Raw genomic sequence first — 22,027 nt, forward strand, 5'->3', positions numbered from 1 at the left:
GGAAGGATCAGAAGGGGGTAACTACACGCTCAAACAGAATGGCATATGATCAGAACGATGTTGGAGAAAAACTTTACAATGCTTTGCACGGTAATTAAATGGAATCGCATTGCATTGCACGACGAGAGAAGATTTATTCAAGCAAATTCGAAGGCAGGTTTGCACATGGGAATGCAAGCAAGAAAGCTCCGTTCTTGTCGATGTCAAAGGCTGCAGTTGAAGAGCAAAGCAGTTTCTGTCCAGTTTCGAACTGGGGACCTTTCGCGTGTGAGGCGAACGTGATAACCACTACACTACAGAAACAAGCCGCGGTCGCAGCCGCTGCAGCTCAGTGGCATCCAACACAGAAAGTTGAAGCCATTCTACCTTTCGCCTTTCTGTTTCCGTAAACTCGTTGTTTCATGGGACTTGTTTAATTTTGGCTATGTGGTGAGCATGGACGAGATACACCGAAGTATCTGTTTCCACGCGGTGTAACCCGGTAACGTTGTGTTGCTTACACCTGCTTTAAAGAATTACGTTTTTGCGGAGCTTACCGTCGCAGTCTGTGGCAAAATCATTTAGTCTGTTCGACGGCTCACGGGAAAGGTAGCATTGTGAAACACTGCAGAAACGAACGACTTCCTTACTTTTGCTCCGACTGACCATACTCCGTGAAAGTTTCCCAGATTCTCAGTTGAGGATTTTTGCAGCTGGAAGTTACCTCAGAAACCCTGTTAATTCGTAATGTATTGAGCGAATCGCAAAACAGAAAGCATTTAACACGGAACACAAACAAAACTGGAAAACCAAATGCATTTTCAGACACAGCGAGCATGAATGCTAAATGTGAGACAGTCCGGGGGCATGAGCCATAATGTTATCACACAAATAACAACAGGGCAATTCCAAACTACTCTTTCAAACATACTGGAGCCTGAGTGCACCACCACTGCCCAGACAATGCTGCAAAGAGACAAAGAAAGAACATAATAAGAATGGGCCATAAAAAGTGAATTTCACCAATCACAGTCTCGATTAGATTACCTTTCCCTTCCGATGACTCCAGGACGGAAAAGGAGGAAGTGGGAGAAATTCAATAACATATGACATCGAAATACATTGGAACGATTTTCTCATTGGCCAGAAAACCAAATAACGACGAGTCGAGTCACCGTAGGACTCTGTTTCGCAACAACAGTCTCCATTCGGTTCCAGTAAAAGCTCAACTTGCCTGGAACAGAAAGCAACAGTGGAGCCGCTGGCGATTTTCCGCGCGGGAGGCGAACACGATCATGACAGCACAGACACTTTGGAAAATTCGGCACTTTCCCACACCGCAGGAAATTCCCCGGGAAGCAAACTCATTTTGCTTCTGTTTCAAACAGAAATGCAGCAGGGGAATGAAACAGCATTTAAACCAGCAGCTCCGCAGAAACGGCAGCGGTGGGATTCGAACCCACCCCTCGGGCGTGACGGGAGCCTTAATCCAGTGCCTTAGACCGCTCGGCCACACTAGCAACACGCGCGCGAGTCCATTTTCTTGCACTTCCAATTGTTTTCCTGCATAACAACAGATGTAAACTCAAGTGAAAAAGGTTCCATGATCCCTCTCCGACTCGCACAGCTGCTGGGATGTGCCCGTCTACAATATCAATTTCTCAGCAGTTAACGATAGCCCATCAATCCAGACAAAAATCACTGGTAAGCTGAGTCTATCTTCTCAGACTGGATTCAGAAACAAATGTATCTGTGAGTGCGTGAGAATATATGATCGGTTATGATTGGGTCAAATTACCATGAGCTACTTGACATTACTGCAATTTCGATTCTTGCTTTGCTAAATGATTTCACCCATTGCTCGAAACAGGACAACTTACACGTTTACACGGAACATGAAACACACCGGACTACAGGGAAAATGCACAAAGCTGAGCAGGCCGTTTCCCAAATCATACCGTGCAGCATAGTTTCAGGCACTGTGTCTGTTTTGCAGAATAAGGTTCCCAAAGAATGTTCCATCCTAAAACCGGAGGTAGTATTACAATCCGAGAACGACAGATTACATTGTAAGGAAGGTCTGACCTCGGGGCCGGTTCGAGATGCCACTTTCCTTGCCTTTTACCTTAACCGTGCAATTTGCTGCAGAGATTATCACACCTGGACATGAGCCTCATGGATACCAACTGAGTTGGAAACCTGTGTGGGAATCGATGAGAAAAAAGCGACTCAATAAATTTTAACAAGTTCCATGGTGCTTTTTAGAAATGCAGTTTCTGTTCACCTCAATCCAAAAGGCAGTTTCTGAACATAGTAACAGAAGTCAAAAGGTAATTACCTCACCCCACCCCCAGTCCGGAAGAGGTGCTAACTGCCCTTGATTGCTGTTTGTTCATGATGTGAAGAGCTCTCACGCCTGAGTCACCGTCACGTCTCTGGTTGCTGAGTGAATCACAAAGAAGGACTTTCTCCAGAGCTGCAACTGCCTCACTTCCCCACTCGCCTTCCCCGTTTACATTTTCCTGCTCGTCAGTGATTTAAAGAAAACCAAATGGATGCGATGTCATTCTGTAGCCTCTCTGTCGATTCCTCCGTTTCAGTTCCAACGTGGCTTAGATCTCGGGGCGCACCTTAATACTAGCGACGCTATGAAAGCACAGGTCCAGATGTTCCTCTGAGAGTGTAATTTCTTTCATTGCTGTTGCTGATTGAATGAGCCACCAACGTGTGAACTGCTCCAAAACATGATTCAGGACCTCTGGTGCCAATTCTCGCACGTTGAATAACGACAGACACCTTCCAAATGAGGTCTTTCAGAGACGACTTTGGGATACATTTGACAGACAGACTAGTTGAAGAATCCGTGGTGCACTGTGACACCAGCACATCAGCTTCTTCCCTGTCTTTGAACCGGGCCGCCTGCGCAAGGAATGCGAATGCGGTAATGCTTTTCGTGGAAGGATCAGAAGGGGGTAACTACACGCTCAAACAGAATGGCATATGATCAGAACGATGTTGGAGAAAAACTTTACAATGCTTTGCACGGTAATTAAATGGAATCGCATTGCATTGCACGACGAGAGAAGATTTATTCAAGCAAATTCGAAGGCAGGTTTGCACATGGGAAAGCAAGCAAGAAAGCTCCGTTCTTGTCGATGTCAAAGGCTGCAGTTGAAGAGCAAAGCAGTTTCTGCCCAGTTTCGAACTGGGGACCTTTCACGCGTGAGGCGAACGTGATAACCACTACACTACAGAAACAAGCCGCGGTCGCAGCCGCTGCAGCTCAGTGGCATCCAACACAGAAAGTTGAAGCCATTCTACCTTTCGCCTTTCTGTTTCCGTAAACTCGTTGTTTCATGGGACTTGTTTAATTTTGGCTATGTGGTGAGCATGGACGAGATACACCGAAGTATCTGTTTCCACGCGGTGTAACCCGGTAACGTTGTGTTGCTTACACCTGCTTTAAAGAATTACGTTTTTGCGGAGCTTACCGTCGCAGTCTGTGGCAAAATCATTTAGTCTGTTCGACGGCTCACGGGAAAGGTAGCATTGTGAAACACTGCAGAAACGAACGACTTCCTTACTTTTGCTCCGACTGACCATACTCCGTGAAAGTTTCCCAGATTCTCAGTTGAGGATTTTTGCAGCTGGAAGTTACCTCAGAAACCCTGTTAATTCGTAATGTATTGAGCGAATCGCAAAACAGAAAGCATTTAACACGGAACACAAACAAAACTGGAAAACCAAATGCATTTTCAGACACAGCGAGCATGAATGCTAAATGTGAGACAGTCCGGGGGCATGAGCCATAAAGTTATCACACAAATAACAACAGGGCAATTCCAAACTACTCTTTCAAACATACTGGAGCCTGAGTGCACCACCACTGCCCAGACAATGCTGCAAAGAGACAAAGAAAGAACATAATAAGAATGGGCCATAAAAAGTGAATTTCACCAATCACAGTCTCGATTAGATTACCTTTCCCTTCCGATGACTCCAGGACGGAAAAGGAGGAAGTGGGAGAAATTCAATAACATATGACATCGAAATACATTGGAACGATTTTCTCATTGGCCAGAAAACCAAATAACGACGAGTCGAGTCACCGTAGGACTCTGTTTCGCAACAACAGTCTCCATTCGGTTCCAGTAAAAGCTCAACTTGCCTGGAACAGAAAGCAACAGTGGAGCCGCTGGCGATTTTCCGCGCGGGAGGCGAACACGATCATGACAGCACAGACACTTTGGAAAATTCGGCACTTTCCCACACCGCAGGAAATTCCCCGGGAAGCAAACTCATTTTGCTTCTGTTTCAAACAGAAATGCAGCAGGGGAATGAAACAGCATTTAAACCAGCAGCTCCGCAGAAACGGCAGCGGTGGGATTCGAACCCACCCCTCGGGCGTGACGGGAGCCTTAATCCAGTGCCTTAGACCGCTCGGCCACACTAGCAACACGCGCGCGAGTCCATTTTCTTGCACTTCCAATTGTTTTCCTGCATAACAACAGATGTAAACTCAAGTGAAAAAGGTTCCATGATCCCTCTCCGACTCGCACAGCTGCTGGGATGTGCCCGTCTACAATATCAATTTCTCAGCAGTTAACGATAGCCCATCAATCCAGACAAAAATCACTGGTAAGCTGAGTCTATCTTCTCAGACTGGATTCAGAAACAAATGTATCTGTGAGTGCGTGAGAATATATGATCGGTTATGATTGGGTCAAATTACCATGAGCTACTTGACATTACTGCAATTTCGATTCTTGCTTTGCTAAATGATTTCACCCATTGCTCGAAACAGGACAACTTACACGTTTACACGGAACATGAAACACACCGGACTACAGGGAAAATGCACAAAGCTGAGCAGGCCGTTTCCCAAATCATACCGTGCAGCATAGTTTCAGGCACTGTGTCTGTTTTGCAGAATAAGGTTCCCAAAGAATGTTCCATCCTAAAACCGGAGGTAGTATTACAATCCGAGAACGACAGATTACATTGTAAGGAAGGTCTGACCTCGGGGCCGGTTCGAGATGCCACTTTCCTTGCCTTTTACCTTAACCGTGCAATTTGCTGCAGAGATTATCACACCTGGACATGAGCCTCATGGATACCAACTGAGTTGGAAACCTGTGTGGGAATCGATGAGAAAAAAGCGACTCAATAAATTTTAACAAGTTCCATGGTGCTTTTTAGAAATGCAGTTTCTGTTCACCTCAATCCAAAAGGCAGTTTCTGAACATAGTAACAGAAGTCAAAAGGTAATTACCTCACCCCACCCCCAGTCCGGAAGAGGTGCTAACTGCCCTTGATTGCTGTTTGTTCATGATGTGAAGAGCTCTCACGCCTGAGTCACCGTCACGTCTCTGGTTGCTGAGTGAATCACAAAGAAGGACTTTCTCCAGAGCTGCAACTGCCTCACTTCCCCACTCGCCTTCCCCGTTTACATTTTCCTGCTCGTCAGTGATTTAAAGAAAACCAAATGGATGCGATGTCATTCTGTAGCCTCTCTGTCGATTCCTCCGTTTCAGTTCCAACGTGGCTTAGATCTCGGGGCGCACCTTAATACTAGCGACGCTATGAAAGCACAGGTCCAGATGTTCCTCTTAGAGTGTAATTTCTTTCATTGCTGTTGCTGATTGAATGAGCCACTAACGTGTGAACTGCTCCAAAACATGATTCAGGACCTCTGGTGCCAATTCTCGCACGTTGAATAACGACAGACACCTTCCAAATGAGGTCTTTCAGAGACGACTTTGGGATACATTTGACAGACAGACTAGTTGAAGAATCCGTGGTGCACTGTGACACCAGCACATCAGCTTCTTCCCTGTCTTTGAACCGGGCCGCCTGCGCAAGGAATGCGAATGCGGTAATGCTTTTCGTGGAAGGATCAGAAGGGGGTAACTACACGCTCAAACAGAATGGCATATGATCAGAACGATGTTGGAGAAAAACTTTACAATGCTTTGCACGGTAATTAAATGGAATCGCATTGCATTGCACGACGAGAGAAGATTTATTCAAGCAAATTCGAAGGCAGGTTTGCACATGGGAAAGCAAGCAAGAAAGCTCCGTTCTTGTCGATGTCAAAGGCTGCAGTTGAAGAGCAAAGCAGTTTCTGCCCGGTTTCGAACTGGGGACCTTTCACGTGTGAGGCGGACGTGATGACCACTACACTACAGAAACAAGCCGCGGTCGCAGCCGCTGCAGCTCAGTGGCATCCAACACAGAAAGTTGAAGCCATTCTACCTTTCGCCTTTCTGTTTCCGTTAACTCGTTGTTTCATGGGACTTGTTTAATTTTGGCTATGTGGTGAGCATGGACGAGATACACCGAAGTATCTGTTTCCACGCGGTGTAACCCGGTAACGTTGTGTTGCTTACACCTGCTTTAAAGAATTACGTTTTTGCGGAGCTTACCGTCGCAGTCTGTGGCAAAATCATTTAGTCTGTTCGACGGCTCACGGGAAAGGTAGCATTGTGAAACACTGCAGAAACGAACGACTTCCTTACTTTTGCTCCGAATGACCATACTCCGTGAAAGTTTCCCAGATTCTCAGTTGAGGATTTTTGCAGCTGGAAGTTACCTCAGAAACCCTGTTAATTCGTAATGTATTGAGCGAATCGCAAAACAGAAAGCATTTAACACGGAACACAAACAAAACTGGAAAACCAAATGCATTTTCAGACACAGCGAGCATGAATGCTAAATGTGAGACAGTCCGGGGGCATGAGCCATAAAGTTATCACACAAATAACAACAGGGCAATTCCAAACTACTCTTTCAAACATACTGGAGCCTGAGTGCACCACCACTGCCCAGACAATGCTGCAAAGAGACAAAGAAAGAACATAATAAGAATGGGCCATAAAAAGTGAATTTCACCAATCACAGTCTCGATTAGATTACCTTTCCCTTCCGATGACTCCAGGACGGAAAAGGAGGAAGTGGGAGAAATTCAATAACATATGACATCGAAATACATTGGAACGATTTTCTCATTGGCCAGAAAACCAAATAACGACGAGTCGAGTCACCGTAGGACTCTGTTTCGCAACAACAGTCTCCATTCGGTTCCAGTAAAAGCTCAACTTGCCTGGAACAGAAAGCAACAGTGGAGCCGCTGGCGATTTTCCGCGCGGGAGGCGAACACGATCATGACAGCACAGACACTTTGGAAAATTCGGCACTTTCCCACACCGCAGGAAATTCCCCGGGAAGCAAACTCATTTTGCTTCTGTTTCAAACAGAAATGCAGCAGGGGAATGAAACAGCATTTAAACCAGCAGCTCCGCAGAAACGGCAGCGGTGGGATTCGAACCCACCCCTCGGGCGTGACGGGAGCCTTAATCCAGTGCCTTAGACCGCTCGGCCACACTAGCAACACGCGCGCGAGTCCATTTTCTTGCACTTCCAATTGTTTTCCTGCATAACAACAGATGTAAACTCAAGTGAAAAAGGTTCCATGATCCCTCTCCGACTCGCACAGCTGCTGGGATGTGCCCGTCTACAATATCAATTTCTCAGCAGTTAACGATAGCCCATCAATCCAGACAAAAATCACTGGTAAGCTGAGTCTATCTTCTCAGACTGGATTCAGAAACAAATGTATCTGTGAGTGCGTGAGAATATATGATCGGTTATGATTGGGTCAAATTACCATGAGCTACTTGACATTACTGCAATTTCGATTCTTGCTTTGCTAAATGATTTCACCCATTGCTCGAAACAGGACAACTTACACGTTTACACGGAACATGAAACACACCGGACTACAGGGAAAATGCACAAAGCTGAGCAGGCCGTTTCCCAAATCATACCGTGCAGCATAGTTTCAGGCACTGTGTCTGTTTTGCAGAATAAGGTTCCCAAAGAATGTTCCATCCTAAAACCGGAGGTAGTATTACAATCCGAGAACGACAGATTACATTGTAAGGAAGGTCTGACCTCGGGGCCGGTTCGAGATGCCACTTTCCTTGCCTTTTACCTTAACCGTGCAATTTGCTGCAGAGATTATCACACCTGGACATGAGCCTCATGGATACCAACTGAGTTGGAAACCTGTGTGGGAATCGATGAGAAAAAAGCGACTCAATAAATTTTAACAAGTTCCATGGTGCTTTTTAGAAATGCAGTTTCTGTTCACCTCAATCCAAAAGGCAGTTTCTGAACATAGTAACAGAAGTCAAAAGGTAATTACCTCACCCCACCCCCACTCCGGAAGAGGTGCTAACTGCCCTTGATTGCTGTTTGTTCATGATGTGAAGAGCTCTCACGCCTGAGTCACCGTCACGTCTCTGGTTGCTGAGTGAATCACAAAGAAGGACTTTCTCCAGAGCTGCAACTGCCTCACTTCCCCACTCGCCTTCCCCGTTTACATTTTCCTGCTCGTCAGTGATTTAAAGAAAACCAAATGGATGCGATGTCATTCTGTAGCCTCTCTGTCGATTCCTCCGTTTCAGTTCCAACGTGGCTTAGATCTCGGGGCGCACCTTAATACTAGCGACGCTATGAAAGCACAGGTCCAGATGTTCCTCTGAGAGTGTAATTTCTTTCATTGCTGTTGTTGATTGAATGAGCCACCAACGTGTGAACTGCTCCAAAACATGATTCAGGACCTCTGGTGCCAATTCTCGCACGTTGAATAACGACAGACACCTTCCAAATGAGGTCTTTCAGAGACGACTTTGGGATACATTTGACAGACAGACTAGTTGACACCAGCACATCAGCTTCTTCTCTGTCTTTGAACCGGGCCGCCTGCGCAAGGAATGCGAATGCGGTAATGCTTTTCGTGGAAGGATCAGAAGGGGGTAACTACACTCTCAAACAGAATGGCATATGATCAGAACCATGTTGGAGAAAAACTTTACAATGCTTTGCACAGTAATTAAATGGAATTGCATTGCATTGCCCGACGAGAGAAGATTTATTCAAGCAAACTCGAAGGCAGGTTTGCACATGGGAAAGCAAGCAAGAAAGCTCCGTTCTTGTCGATGTCAAAGGCTGCAGTTGAAGAGCAAAGCAGTTTCTGCCCAGTTTCGAACTGGGGACCTTTCGCGTGTAAGGCGAACGTGATGACCACTACACTACAGAAACAAGCCGCGGTCGCAGCCGCTGCAGCTCAGTGGCATCCAACACAGAAAGTTGAAGCCATTGTACCTTTCACCTTTCTGTTTCCGTTAACTCGTTGTTTCATGGGACTTGTTTAAATTTGGCTATGTGGTGAGCATGGACGAGATACACCGAAGTATCTGTTTCCACGCGGTGTAACCCGGTAACGTTGTGTTGCTTACACCTGCTTTAAAGAATTACGTTTTTCCGGAGCTTACCGTCGCAGTCTGTGGCAAAATCATTTAGTCTGTTCGACGGCTCCCGGGAAAGGTAGCATTGTGAAACACTGCAGAAACGAACGACTTCCTTACTTTTGCTCCGACTGACCATACTCCGTGAAAGTTTCCCAGATTCTCAGTTGAGGATTTTTGCAGCTGGAAGTTATCTCAGAAACCCTGTTAATTCGTAATGTATTGAGAGAATCGCAAAACAGAAAGCATTTAACACGGAACACAAACAAAACTGGAAAACCAAATGCATTTTCAGACACAGCGAGCATGAATGCCAAATGTGAGAGTGTCGGGGGGCATGAACCATAAAGTAATCACACAACTAACAACAGGGCAATTCCAAACTACTCTTTCAAACAGACTGGAGCCTGAGTGCACCACCACTTCCCAGACAATGCTGCAAAGAGACAAAGAAAGAACATAATAAGAATGGGCCATAAAAAGTGAATTTCACCAATCACAGTCTCGATTAGATTACCTTTCCCTTCCGATGACTCCAGGACGGAAAAGGAGGAAGTGGGAGAAATTCAATAACATATGACATCGAAATACATTGGAACGATTTTCTCATTGGCCAGAAAACGACGAGTCGAGTCACCGTAGGACTCTGTTTCGCAACAACAGTCTCCATTCGGTTCCAGTAAAAGCTCAACTTGCCTGGAACAGAAAGCAACAGTGGAGCCGCTGGCGATTTTCCGCGCGGGAGGCGAACACGATCATGACAGCACAGACACTTTGGAAAATTCGGCACTTTCCCACACCGCAGGAAATTCCCCGGGAAGCAAACTCATTTTGCTTCTGTTTCAAACAGAAATGCAGCAGGGGAATGAAACAGCATTTAAACCAGCAGCTCCGCAGAAACGGCAGCGATGGGATTCGAACTCACCCCTCGGGCGTGACGGGAGCCTTAATCCAGTGCCTTAGACCGCTCGGCCACACTAGCAACACGCGCGCGTGTCCATTTTCTTGCACTTCCAATTGTTTTCCTGCATAACAACAGATGTAAACTCAAGTGAAAAAGGTTCCATGATCCCTCTCCGACTCGCACAGCTGCTGGGATGTGCCCGTCTACAATATCAATTTCTCAGCAGTTAACGATAGCCCATCAATCCAGACAAAAATCACTGGTAAGCTGAGTCTATCTTCTCAGACTGGATTCAGAAACAAATGTATCTGTGAGTGCGTGAGAATATATGATCGGTTATGATTGGGTCAAATTACCATGAGCTACTTGACATTACTGCAATTTCGATTCTTGCTTTGCTAAATGATTTCACCCATTGCTCGAAACAGGACAACTTACACGTTTACACGGAACATGAAACACACCGGACTACAGGGAAAATGCACAAAGCTGAGCAGGCCGTTTCCCAAATCATACCGTGCAGCATAGTTTCAGGCACTGTGTCTGTTTTGCAGAATAAGGTTCCCAAAGAATGTTCCATCCTAAAACCGGAGGTAGTATTACAATCCGAGAACGACAGATTACATTGTAAGGAAGGTCTGACCTCGGGGCCGGTTCGAGATGCCACTTTCCTTGCCTTTTACCTTAACCGTGCAATTTGCTGCAGAGATTATCACACCTGGACATGAGCCTCATGGATACCAACTGAGTTGGAAACCTGTGTGGGAATCGATGAGAAAAAAGCGACTCAATAAATTTTAACAAGTTCCATGGTGCTTTTTAGAAATGCAGTTTCTGTTCACCTCAATCCAAAAGGCAGTTTCTGAACATAGTAACAGAAGTCAAAAGGTAATTACCTCACCCCACCCCCAGTCCGGAAGAGGTGCTAACTGCCCTTGATTGCTGTTTGTTCATGATGTGAAGAGCTCTCACGCCTGAGTCACCGTCACGTCTCTGGTTGCTGAGTGAATCACAAAGAAGGACTTTCTCCAGAGCTGCAACTGCCTCACTTCCCCACTCGCCTTCCCCGTTTACATTTTCCTGCTCGTCAGTGATTTAAAGAAAACCAAATGGATGCGATGTCATTCTGAAGCCTCTCTGTCGATTCCTCCGTTTCAGTTCCAACGTGGCTTAGATCTCGGGGCGCACCTTAATACTAGCGACGCTATGAAAGCACAGGTCCAGATGTTCCTCTGAGAGTGTAATTTCTTTCATTGCTGTTGCTGATTGAATGAGCCACCAACGTGTGAACTGCTCCAAAACATGATTCAGGACCTCTGGTGCCAATTCTCGCACGTTGAATAACGACAGACACCTTCCAAATGAGGTCTTTCAGAGACGACTTTGGGATACATTTGACAGACAGACTAGTTGACACCAGCACATCAGCTTCTTCTCTGTCTTTGAACCGGGCCGCCTGCGCAAGGAATGCGAATGCGGTAATGCTTTTCGTGGAAGGATCAGAAGGGGGTAACTACACTCTCAAACAGAATGGCATATGATCAGAACCATGTTGGAGAAAAACTTTACAATGCTTTGCACAGTAATTAAATGGAATTGCATTGCATTGCCCGACGAGAGAAGATTTATTCAAGCAAACTCGAAGGCAGGTTTGCACATGGGAAAGCAAGCAAGAAAGCTCCGTTCTTGTCGATGTCAAAGGCTGCAGTTGAAGAGCAAAGCAGTTTCTGCCCAGTTTCGAACTGGGGACCTTTCGCGTGTAAGGCGAACGTGATGACCACTACACTACAGAAACAAGCCGCGGTCGCAGCCGCAGCCGCTGCAGCTCAGTGGCATCCAACACTGAAAGTTGAAGCCATTGTACCTTTCACCTTTCTGTTTCCGTTAACTCGTTGTTTCATGGGACTTGTTTAAATTTGGCTATGTGGTGAGCATGGACGAGATACACCGAAGTATCTGTTTCCACGCGGTGTAACCCGGTAACGTTGTGTTGCTTACACCTGCTTTAAAGAATTACGTTTTTCCGGAGCTTACCGTCGCAGTCTGTGGCAAAATCATTTAGTCTGTTCGACGGCTCACGGGAAAGGTAGCATTGTGAAACACTGCAGAAACGAACGACTTCCTTACTTTTGCTCCGACTGACCATACTCCGTGAAAGTTTCCCAGATTCTCAGTTGAGGATTTTTGCAGCTGGAAGTTATCTCAGAAACCCTGTTAATTCGTAATGTATTGAGAGAATCGCAAAACAGAAAGCATTTAACACGGAACACAAACAAAACTGGAAAACCAAATGCATTTTCAGACACAGCGAGCATGAATGCTAAATGTGAGAGTGTCGGGGGGCATGAACCATAAAGTAATCACACAACTAACAACAGGGCAATTCCAAACTACTCTTTCAAACAGACTGGAGCCTGAGTGCACCACCACTTCCCAGACAATGCTGCAAAGAGACAAAGAAAGAACATAATAAGAATGGGCCATAAAAAGTGAATTTCACCAATCACAGTCTCGATTAGATTACCTTTCCCTTCCGATGACTGCAGGACGGAAATGAAGGAAGTGGGAGAAATTCAATAACATATGACATCGAAATACATTGGAACGATTTTCTCATTGGCCAGAAAACCAAATAACGAAGAGTCGAGTCACCGGAGGAGTCTGTTTCGCAACAACGATGAAATAACTGTCTCCATTCGGTTCCAGGAAAAGCTCAACTTGCCTGGAACAGAAAGCAACAGTAGAGCTGCTGGCGATTTTCCGCGCGGGAAGCGAACACGATCATGACAGCACAGAGACTGTCGAAAATTCGGCACTTTACCACACCGCAGTCAATTTCTCGGGAAGCAAACTCATTTAAACAGAGATGAGGCAGGGATTGAAACAGCATTTAAACCAGCAGCTCCGTTGGAGCTGTTCAGCAGAACTGGCAGCGGTGGGATTCGAACCCACGCTTCTGTCGAGACTGGAGCCTTAATTCAGCGCTTTAGACCGCTCGGCCACACTAGCAACACGCCCGCGAGTCCATTTTCTTGCACTTCCAATTGTTTTCCTGCATAACAACAGATGTAAACTCAAGTGAAAAAGGTTCCATGATCCCTCTCCGACTCGCACAGCTGCTGGGATGTGCGCGTCTACAATATCAATTTCTCAGCAGTTAACGATAGCCCATCAATCCAGACAAAAATCACTGGTAAGCTGAGTCTATCTTCTCAGACTGGATTCAGAAACAAATGTATCTGTGAGTGCGTGAGAATATATGATCGGTTATGATTGGGTCAAATTACCATGAGCTACTTGACATTACTGCAGTTTCGATTCTTGCTTTGCTCAATGATTTCACCCATTGTTCGAAACAGGACAACTTTCACGGTTACACGGAACATGATACACACCGGACTACAGGGAAAATGCACAAAGCTGAGCAGGCCGTGTCCCAAATCATACCGTGCAGCATAGTTTCAGTCACTGTGTCTATTTTGCAGAATAAGGTTCCCAAAGAATGTTCCACCCTAAAACCGGAGGTAGCATTACAATCCGAGAACGACAGATTACATTGTGAGGAAGGTCTGACCTCGGGGCCGGTTCGAGATGTCACTTTCCTTGCCTTTTACCTTAACCGTGCAATTTGCTGCAGAGATTTTCACACCTGGACATGAGCCTCATCGATACCAACTGAGTTGGAAACCTGTGTGGGGATCGATGAGAAAAAGCGACTCAATAAAGTTTAACAAGTTCCGTGGTGCTTTTTAGAAATGCAGTTTCTGTTCACCTCAATCCAAAAGGCAGTTTCTGAACATCGTAACAGAAGTCAAAAGGTAATTACCTCACCCCACCCCCACTCCGGAAGAGGTGCTAACTGCCCTTGATTGCTTTTTGTTCACGATGTGAAGAGCTCTCACGCCTGAGTCACCGTCACGTCTCTGGTTGCTGAGTGAATCACAAAGACGGACGTTCTCCAGAGCTGCAACTGCCTCACTTCCCCACTCGCCCTCCCCGTTTACATTTTCCTGCTCGTCAGTGATTTAAAGAAAACCAAATGGATGCGATGTCATTCTGTAGCCTCTCTGTCGATTCCTCCGTTTCAGTTCCAACGCGGCTTAGATCTCGGGGCGCACCTTTATACTAGCGACGCTATGAAAGCACAGGTCCAGAGGTTCCTCTGAGAGTGTAATTTCTTTCATTGCTGTTGCTGATTGAATGAGCCACTGACGTGCGAACTGCTCCAAAACATGATTCAGGACCTCTGGTACCAATTCTCGCACGTTGAATAACGACAGACACCTTCCAAATGAGGTCTTTCAGAGACGACTTTGGGATACATTTGACAGACAGACTAGTTGAGGAATCCGTGGTGCACTGTGACACCAGCACATCAGCTTCTTCTCTGTCTTTGAACCGGGCCGCCTGCGCAAGGAATGCGAATGCGGTAATGCTTTTCGTGGAAGGATCAGAAGGGGGTAACTACACTCTCAAACAGAATGGCATATGATCAGAACCAGGTTGGAGAAAAACTTTACAATGCTTTGCACAGTAATTAAATGGAATTGCATTGCACTACGAGAGAAGATTTATTCAAACAAACTCGAAGGCAGGTTTGCACGTGGGAAAGCAAGCAAGAAAGCTCCGTTTTTGTCGATGTCAAAGGCTGCAGTTGAAGAGCAAGACAGTCTTTGCCCAGTTTTGAACTGGGGACCTTTCGCGGGTAAGGCGAACGTGATGACCACTACACTACAGAAACAAGCCGCAGTCACCCGCGCTGCAGCTCAGTGGCATCCAGCACTGAAAGTTGAAGCAATTCAACCTTTCACCTTTCTGTTTCCGTTAGCTCGTTGTTTAATGGGACTTGTTTAATTTTGACTATGTGGTGAGCATGGACGAGATACACCGAAGTATCTGTTTCCACACGGTGTACCCCAATAACGTTGTGTTGCTTACACCTGCTTTAAAGAATTACGTTTTTGCGGAGCTTACCGTCGCAGTCTGGCAAAATCATTTAGTCTGTTCGACTGCTCACGGGAAACGTAGCATTGTGAAACACTGCAGAAACGAACGACTTCCTTACTTTTGCTCCGACTGACCATACTCCGTGAAAGTTTCCCAGATTCTCAGTTGAGGATTTTTGCAGCTGGAAGTTACCTCAGAAACCCTGTTAATTCGTAATGTATTGAGCGAATCGCAAAACAGAAAGCATTTAACACGGAACACAAACAAAACTGGAAAACCAAATGCATTTTCAGAGACAGCGAGCATGAATGCTAAATGTGAGAGTGTCGGGGGGCATGAACCATAAAGTAATCACACAACTAACAACAGGGCAATTCCAAACTACTCTTTCAAACAGACTGGAGCCTGAGTGCACCACCACTTCCCAGACAATGCTGCAAAGAGACAAAGAAAGAACATAATAAGAATGGGCCATAAAAAGTGAATTTCAGCAATCTGTTTTCCCCGAGCCGCAATTCTGATTTTGTCTCTTATTTACAGCACTTACAGTCCATTCAGATTTTGTTTGCCATTTGCCATTCGCCTGAATTGCACACATTTGCATTGTGGGAAGCAATCGGAGCAGCCAGAGGAATCTCACACGGGAGAGAGAGAGAGCAGGAGTGTGTAAATTCCACACAGTCAGTCACACAAGACTTGAATCGAAGGCGGGGTTCTGACGCTGAATGGCGCAGTTCTACCCACTTAGCCCTCCCAATATGAAAGCGCCTGTCCTGGAAGCAAATTGAACCCGACCTCACGCAGTGACAGGCGTGGTACTACCCAGGATTTCTATGCAAAAATAAGCCTATTTGCTAATACTGGAAATTAACATTCGCTTAACTATCGGAACACTTTTTAAAATTACTTGGCCTATTGCCTTGTACGTGTTGGCATCACAAATTCACATCTGAAAACTTCTGAAAGTTATGCGGATTTCTGCCTCTGCAACCTTTGCATGCACTGAGTTCCAGATTTCAACCCACGGCTGTTTCAAGACATTTGTCTGCACATTCACTCAAATCTTTCCTCTTCTATCCTTAAATCTATGCCACCCTTCCCCACCTCCCGTGATCGATCTCACCATCAAAGAGAAACATTGAGTTCAGTCTATGCCATCCATATTCCTGATTATTTTATGCATTTCAATGATGTTTCCTCTCAATCTCTTCGAGTCTAAGAAAAACAATTCCAGCCTGTCCAATTTCTCTTCACAACTGAAACTCTTCTACCCAGACAATATCCTGGTAAATCTCTCCTGCATCATTTCCAGTGCTATCATATCCGTTCTATAATGCGAATTGCAGAACTGCACACAATAGACAAGACAGAGCTGAATGAGCAAGTGAAATAAATGATGTAGAATTCCACAGACAGAAGTATTTTCGAATAAATTTTCTTTTCCTCAGTGCTGCCCTGTGTCCTTTTCCAGAGCCTGGTTTTCTAATAATCTCTGGTCCATGTGGTAAAAGCTGTTACATGAGAATTGATCTCACAACCATAGTATCGAAATGGATTGATTGGCTTGAAGGTGATCACATGGTTCTTCTATGACGGCACAGAGGCGCAAGAAATGCCAAAGTTGGGAGTGCTCCTGTTCAAAGGCGGGGACGAAGAGCATAATTGTTGTATTAGGATACAACACCAGCATTAACCCGCACGACAGATTGGCTCAGCTGAAGCGTGCTGGAGCCTTCAGCGAGAGGTCGGTTAATTGAAAGCATTCTCTGAAATTTTCCTGAACAATGCGCTGTTTTGTTACGTTGACAGTAAGCTGTTTTTGATCACATCGTCTCCGCATCAGCGTCTTGCTCCCAGTAAAAACTCCAGACCAGCGTAAATCACTTTCATTCCGACACAGCCACATGTCATATTCTCATTCCCTCTGTAATAATTAGAATTGAGAATATCATTCTCTGAAATGCAGTAATGTAGCATGAAGTTGACAGAGTTGTGAACAAAGAAGAAAAAATAACAGAGAAAATTTACAGCCCAGGAACACGCCCTTTGGATGTCGAAGCCTGAGCTGATCCAAATCCATTGTCTAAACCTATCACCCAATTCCAAAGCATCTGTATACCTCTGCACACTTCCTACTTATGCATCTGTCCAGGCGCACCTGAAATGAATCTACAGTGCTTGCCTCTACTACATCTGCTGGCAACACGTTCTAGGCACCTATCACCCTCGGTGTAAAATACTTCCAATGACTATCTGTCTTAAATTTTTCAACTTTCACCTTGAACGTGTGACCTCTCATTATTGAATCCCTCACCTTGGGAAAAAGCTTATCTCTATCCACACTGTCTATACCCTTCATGATTTTGAAGACGTCAATCAGGTCCCCCTCAATCTCGTTTTTTCTAATGAAAACAAACGTAACCTACTCAACCTTTCTTCAGAGCTAGCATCTTCCATACCAGGCAACATCCTCATTATTCTTCTCTGCACCCTCTCCTAAACGTCCACGTCGTTTTTGGTAATTTGGCAACCAGAACTGTACACAGCATTCTAAGTGTGGTTGAACCAAAATCTTGTACAATTTTAGCATGACCTTCCAGCTCTTACACTCAATGCCTGGACCGATGAAAGCAAGCATGCCATATGCCTTCTTGTCCACTCGATGCACCTGTGCAGCCACCTTCAGGTACAAAGAACCTGAACTCCCACATTAACCTTCTCAGCAATTTTACCCAAGACTCTTCTGTTTACTGTATACTTGGCTCTAGAATAAGACTTCCCAAAATGCATCAACTCACATTTGTCTGGATACAACTCCATCTGCCACTTCTCCGCTCAATTGCCCTATCTATATTCTCCTTCATTCTTTGACAGTCCCCTATGCTTTCTGCTACTCCACCAATCTTCGTTTCATCTGCAAAGGTAATGGCAATATTTGGGCCAGCAACACTTGGAGACTGGAGCATGGCAGCTACTGGTAATTAGATTCGATGAATAAAATCTGGAATATAAACCCGCTCAGAGGACGAGTGACAAAAAAGTTTTACTTTGCTGAAAGACTTTGCAGTCATGACCCTTCAAAAGGGGAATCTGCTGTCCTTAACGAGACTTGCCAACATATAACTTCAGATCAACAATAGTACGATTTACCCATAAATTCCTTCTGGATCAGTTCAAGGAGATTTAAGGATGAAAAACAACTGTTGTTCAGACTATGATGGCCACACTCCGTGGGAGAATAAGGAAGGATATAAAAGATGCATGGATGATGGGGAAAATTGGGAATCGTCTCAGCGTGGTCTCAAATTCAGCTGATTATCCAAACTATATAGACACAAGGATACCGACGCCTCCATGAAGTCAGGTCCATGGGGGCTGGGTCTGCAGGAAGGGATTCAATTACCCGCTGAAATGTAAACTCACTTCCTCAGTCAGAATGTGGACAGGTCATTCACCACTCCCCTATGTGAGAAGGAATCAGTCAGGAAACCATCCTGCAGAGTTGCCTTCAGGTTTACGAATGATAGCAAAGGCCCGATTCTGTTGTTATTGCAGGTGTTCATCCCATCCAGCAATGAACCATGCTTGGATGCCTGTTTCCAGTGGAGTACCACTGTTTCCTGATGTAGATCAATAATTCAAACTTAGTTGTCGGAGTCACTTTTAGATGTTTACAGACGATGCAACAATTGGTCGTGTCGGTGACTGTGATGAATAATATCAGGGATTGCAGTGATGTATCAATCAGGTGGAATGGAAAAACGACGAATGGATTTGAATCCAGACCAATACGTGGTAAGGAATTTGGAGAATTGAAACAATAACAGTGAGGATTCTGAGCGGTGTACAGGAACAAAGAGATTTTGGAGTAGATATTCACAGATCTCTGAAGATTGTTGAACAGGGAGATCAGTAGTACGAGAGACTCTTTGTTGACCTCAGTCTGAAAATGATATTCGATTTTTAGCAAACGCCAGTTTCGGAAACAACTAAAGGAATGAGCACAAGTCTGGTCAATGCGATAATCAACATTTTTCAACATTTTAAAATAAAATGTGAAGGGCTCGAGTATAACTCTTTTGCCATCAAGACCGCTTCACCACTCAATGAATTTATCACTGCTTCCTCTCCAAGTCATGCTGGTATGTGCCTTGGAGGGTAATTCATAAATGGTGACGTTTCAGTGCATCTTCAACTTTGTCCTTATGGTCGGTACAGTCTTTGAGCTTTGAAGATTCTGTCAACAAAGCCTGGTTGACTTACTCCAGTGAATCTTCTATGTGGTGCACTCTGCTGAAATTGTGCCTGAGCAGTTAAGGGAATAAATATTCAGACGTTGAGCAATGTACAGTTAAGTGACTGCATTGTCGTGGAGGGTGTCCAGTTCCTTCAGTGATATTGAAGCTGCACTCACCTAGGCAAATGGAGAGAGTTCTGTTCAACATCTAATTTGTGCGTTGCGGACGATGTAGGCTTCACGGAGATAAGAGTTGAGTTAATAATCAAACAAAGTTGACCGACGGACATGTTTTTGTCGTCAACTTCTTATATGCGTGATCAGGTTCCATTTCTCCTAAATACTCGCTCCCAGGCGGATTACACGGAGAACTTCAGTTACAATGAAGCCTTTGAATGTCAATCGAATATGATTAGATTCTCATTTGTCAGAGTTATCATCGCTGTATTTGGTCCTTCTGTGGATCAATCCGATTCCAATCACTTTCTGATTTTGAGTTCCAATTCCCGTCTGCGCCTGAAATTTCAGCCCATTTCATCACCGAAATTTCTCCACCTGTCTTTATAATAAGTAAGGACGCTGCAGGGGACAGCAGTGATTTACGAGGATGTTGCCAACTCTGTATAAAATGGACCTTCATGGAATGATTGGTTAGGCTGGGTCTATTCTCCTCGACACAATGGAGGTGGAGGGGTACTCTCTCATTATGTAACACCAATCATAAACGTTCAATATTCGTGGAATCTTGACAGGGTAGATTCAGGCAGGTGGTTTGCCCCATGCTGTGAGGAGAGCACCAGAGGACATAATCTCAGAATTAGATAGTGTCCATCTAATTCAGAAATGAGAAGTCATCTCTTTGCTCAGTGGCCAAAAATTCTGTGCCATCAGTGTTGTTGGGTGTTTTTAAACTGTGCCAGATAGTTAATCAGAAATATAATGAAATTTTTTCTTGGAAAGTGAGCAGAAAGGAGTTTAAGATTATCAGATCAACCATGAGTTCGTTGAATGTTGGGGCAGACTCCATGGGCTGAGTGGCAAACTCCCACTTTTTTAACATTTTGTCTAACTCATTATTTTATTCATAAGTTCAGAATTGTGGGGGGATGGGATGAAGTGATAGAAAACGTTTATTAAAGAGATCAGACAGATCAGGAAAAAGTTCATAAACTCAGGAAGACGAAATGTACTGTGACCTGGGTATAACAAATGACACTGGGCACCGCACAGGTGGCTGTGTACAGAAGCAGTGAATGCTGAAGAACGTTGATTGACCTTATACAATTGGCAAGTCAGTGATAACGCTGGATGATGGTTCGTTGTATGATTCACACACAGCAGAAATTTGTGAAAGAATGAAAGGTTCGTTTCATTGGAGAATTTTTCTGCGGTTCCAATTCCGAGTCACTGTTTGACTTACTGATCAGATCATTGTGTGAAGTGTTAGGTTAAGATACTCATGTGCAACCCCACTGGATAAACTTGTGCTCCTCATTATTTCGATGCAAATTAATAGAAAGACAAGATGGAATATGGGGCGGAAAGAAAAATGCGTTCTTTCTCATGACACCAAGTTAATCTACAATTGAATAGAATGACTTCTCTCACTCTGCATTTCGACTTTAATGTGGTGTCGATTATTGTGAATCTCCCGTGCAGTGAAGGGCAAGAACAAGATTCTCTATCCAGTGTATACCAGACGTGTGAGGTGCCAATAAAAACTGCGGGAGTGGTTTGTGATGTTAGGGACCAGAGTGTAACTCGAACTCGTGAATGTGGAGCACAGCGGTGTAATAACCCAACACCATAATCGTTCAGTCTTCGCAGCACATTTTGTAGAGCGGTGACATGTCACCTCATCAGGACACATGTGGTGAAAGTAAAGGATGAGAAATTTGCTGAGCGGAATCGTATCCACGCCATTGTGTTTCTGTATGCACCAGAATTATAATAATAGCAAATTCCAATAAATAGCCATGCACGACAGAATGAATAGCTGTCATTGATACATTCTGAGTCAGAACTGTGTCAGAATGAAACAGAGAACAAGAATTTTCCGTCATATTCATACCTATATTTGACTCATAATTTCTTCAGTCACTTTCTCCCTCACGTGAAGAAGGCGCCATGGAGAGGGAAATAAAGGCGATGTTGTTGCTCAATGGCCTTTCTGACATGGCTGAGCCTGAATTGGATTAAATTGCAAGAAACGCTGTTTTGTTCGTTTCATTTTAATTTTGCTGCAACCTCACAATGTTCATTGTAATAATCAGAAGTGAATTAGATAAATCTCATTGTAACGATTAATATTGTATTCAAATTTGCTCCGACTATATTTCAGCTTAAGGAAAATATTGCTTAGAAAATCAGAGTGTTAAAATGCAAAAGAAAACCCACCAGTTTTGTTGCTCGTTGCTTTGGAAGATTTCACCGAGTATAAAATGGACCAAATATCAGGGTGCTTCTCCTCACATCTTTAACGCATATGATTAAAGCTGGAATTCGATCTCCAAGCAACTGGTCACTTCTTATTATTATGTAATATCATTCCTTCACAACGAGAAAAATCCACTCAGATCTATTTACAATGCTTCAGGTAGAATATTATGCCAAATCTTAAAACATCCAGAGTTTTTGAAACCGAATTTT

At 44.6% G+C, this 22,027-nt stretch overlaps 4 non-coding genes across 4 annotated transcripts; all 4 read right to left on the minus strand.

Moving 5' to 3' along the window:
• Window positions 1-230: 230 nt before the first annotated feature.
• Window positions 231-303, minus strand: trnav-cac (transfer RNA valine (anticodon CAC)). The gene has a single exon. It is a non-coding gene; the product is annotated as a tRNA-Val (tRNA).
• Window positions 304-3,164: 2,861 nt separating this feature from the next.
• trnav-cac (transfer RNA valine (anticodon CAC)) lies at window positions 3,165-3,237 on the minus strand. Its single transcript has one exon. It is a non-coding gene; the product is annotated as a tRNA-Val (tRNA).
• A 5,774-nt stretch (window positions 3,238-9,011) lies between these two features.
• On the minus strand, window positions 9,012-9,084 carry trnav-uac (transfer RNA valine (anticodon UAC)). Its single transcript has one exon. It is a non-coding gene; the product is annotated as a tRNA-Val (tRNA).
• Window positions 9,085-11,916: 2,832 nt separating this feature from the next.
• trnav-uac (transfer RNA valine (anticodon UAC)) lies at window positions 11,917-11,989 on the minus strand. Its single transcript has one exon. It is a non-coding gene; the product is annotated as a tRNA-Val (tRNA).
• Window positions 11,990-22,027: the final 10,038 nt, after the last annotated feature.

Source organism: Chiloscyllium punctatum, chromosome 18, assembly GCF_047496795.1.
Source record: "Chiloscyllium punctatum isolate Juve2018m chromosome 18, sChiPun1.3, whole genome shotgun sequence".
Taxonomy (NCBI): Eukaryota; Metazoa; Chordata; class Chondrichthyes; order Orectolobiformes; family Hemiscylliidae; genus Chiloscyllium; species Chiloscyllium punctatum.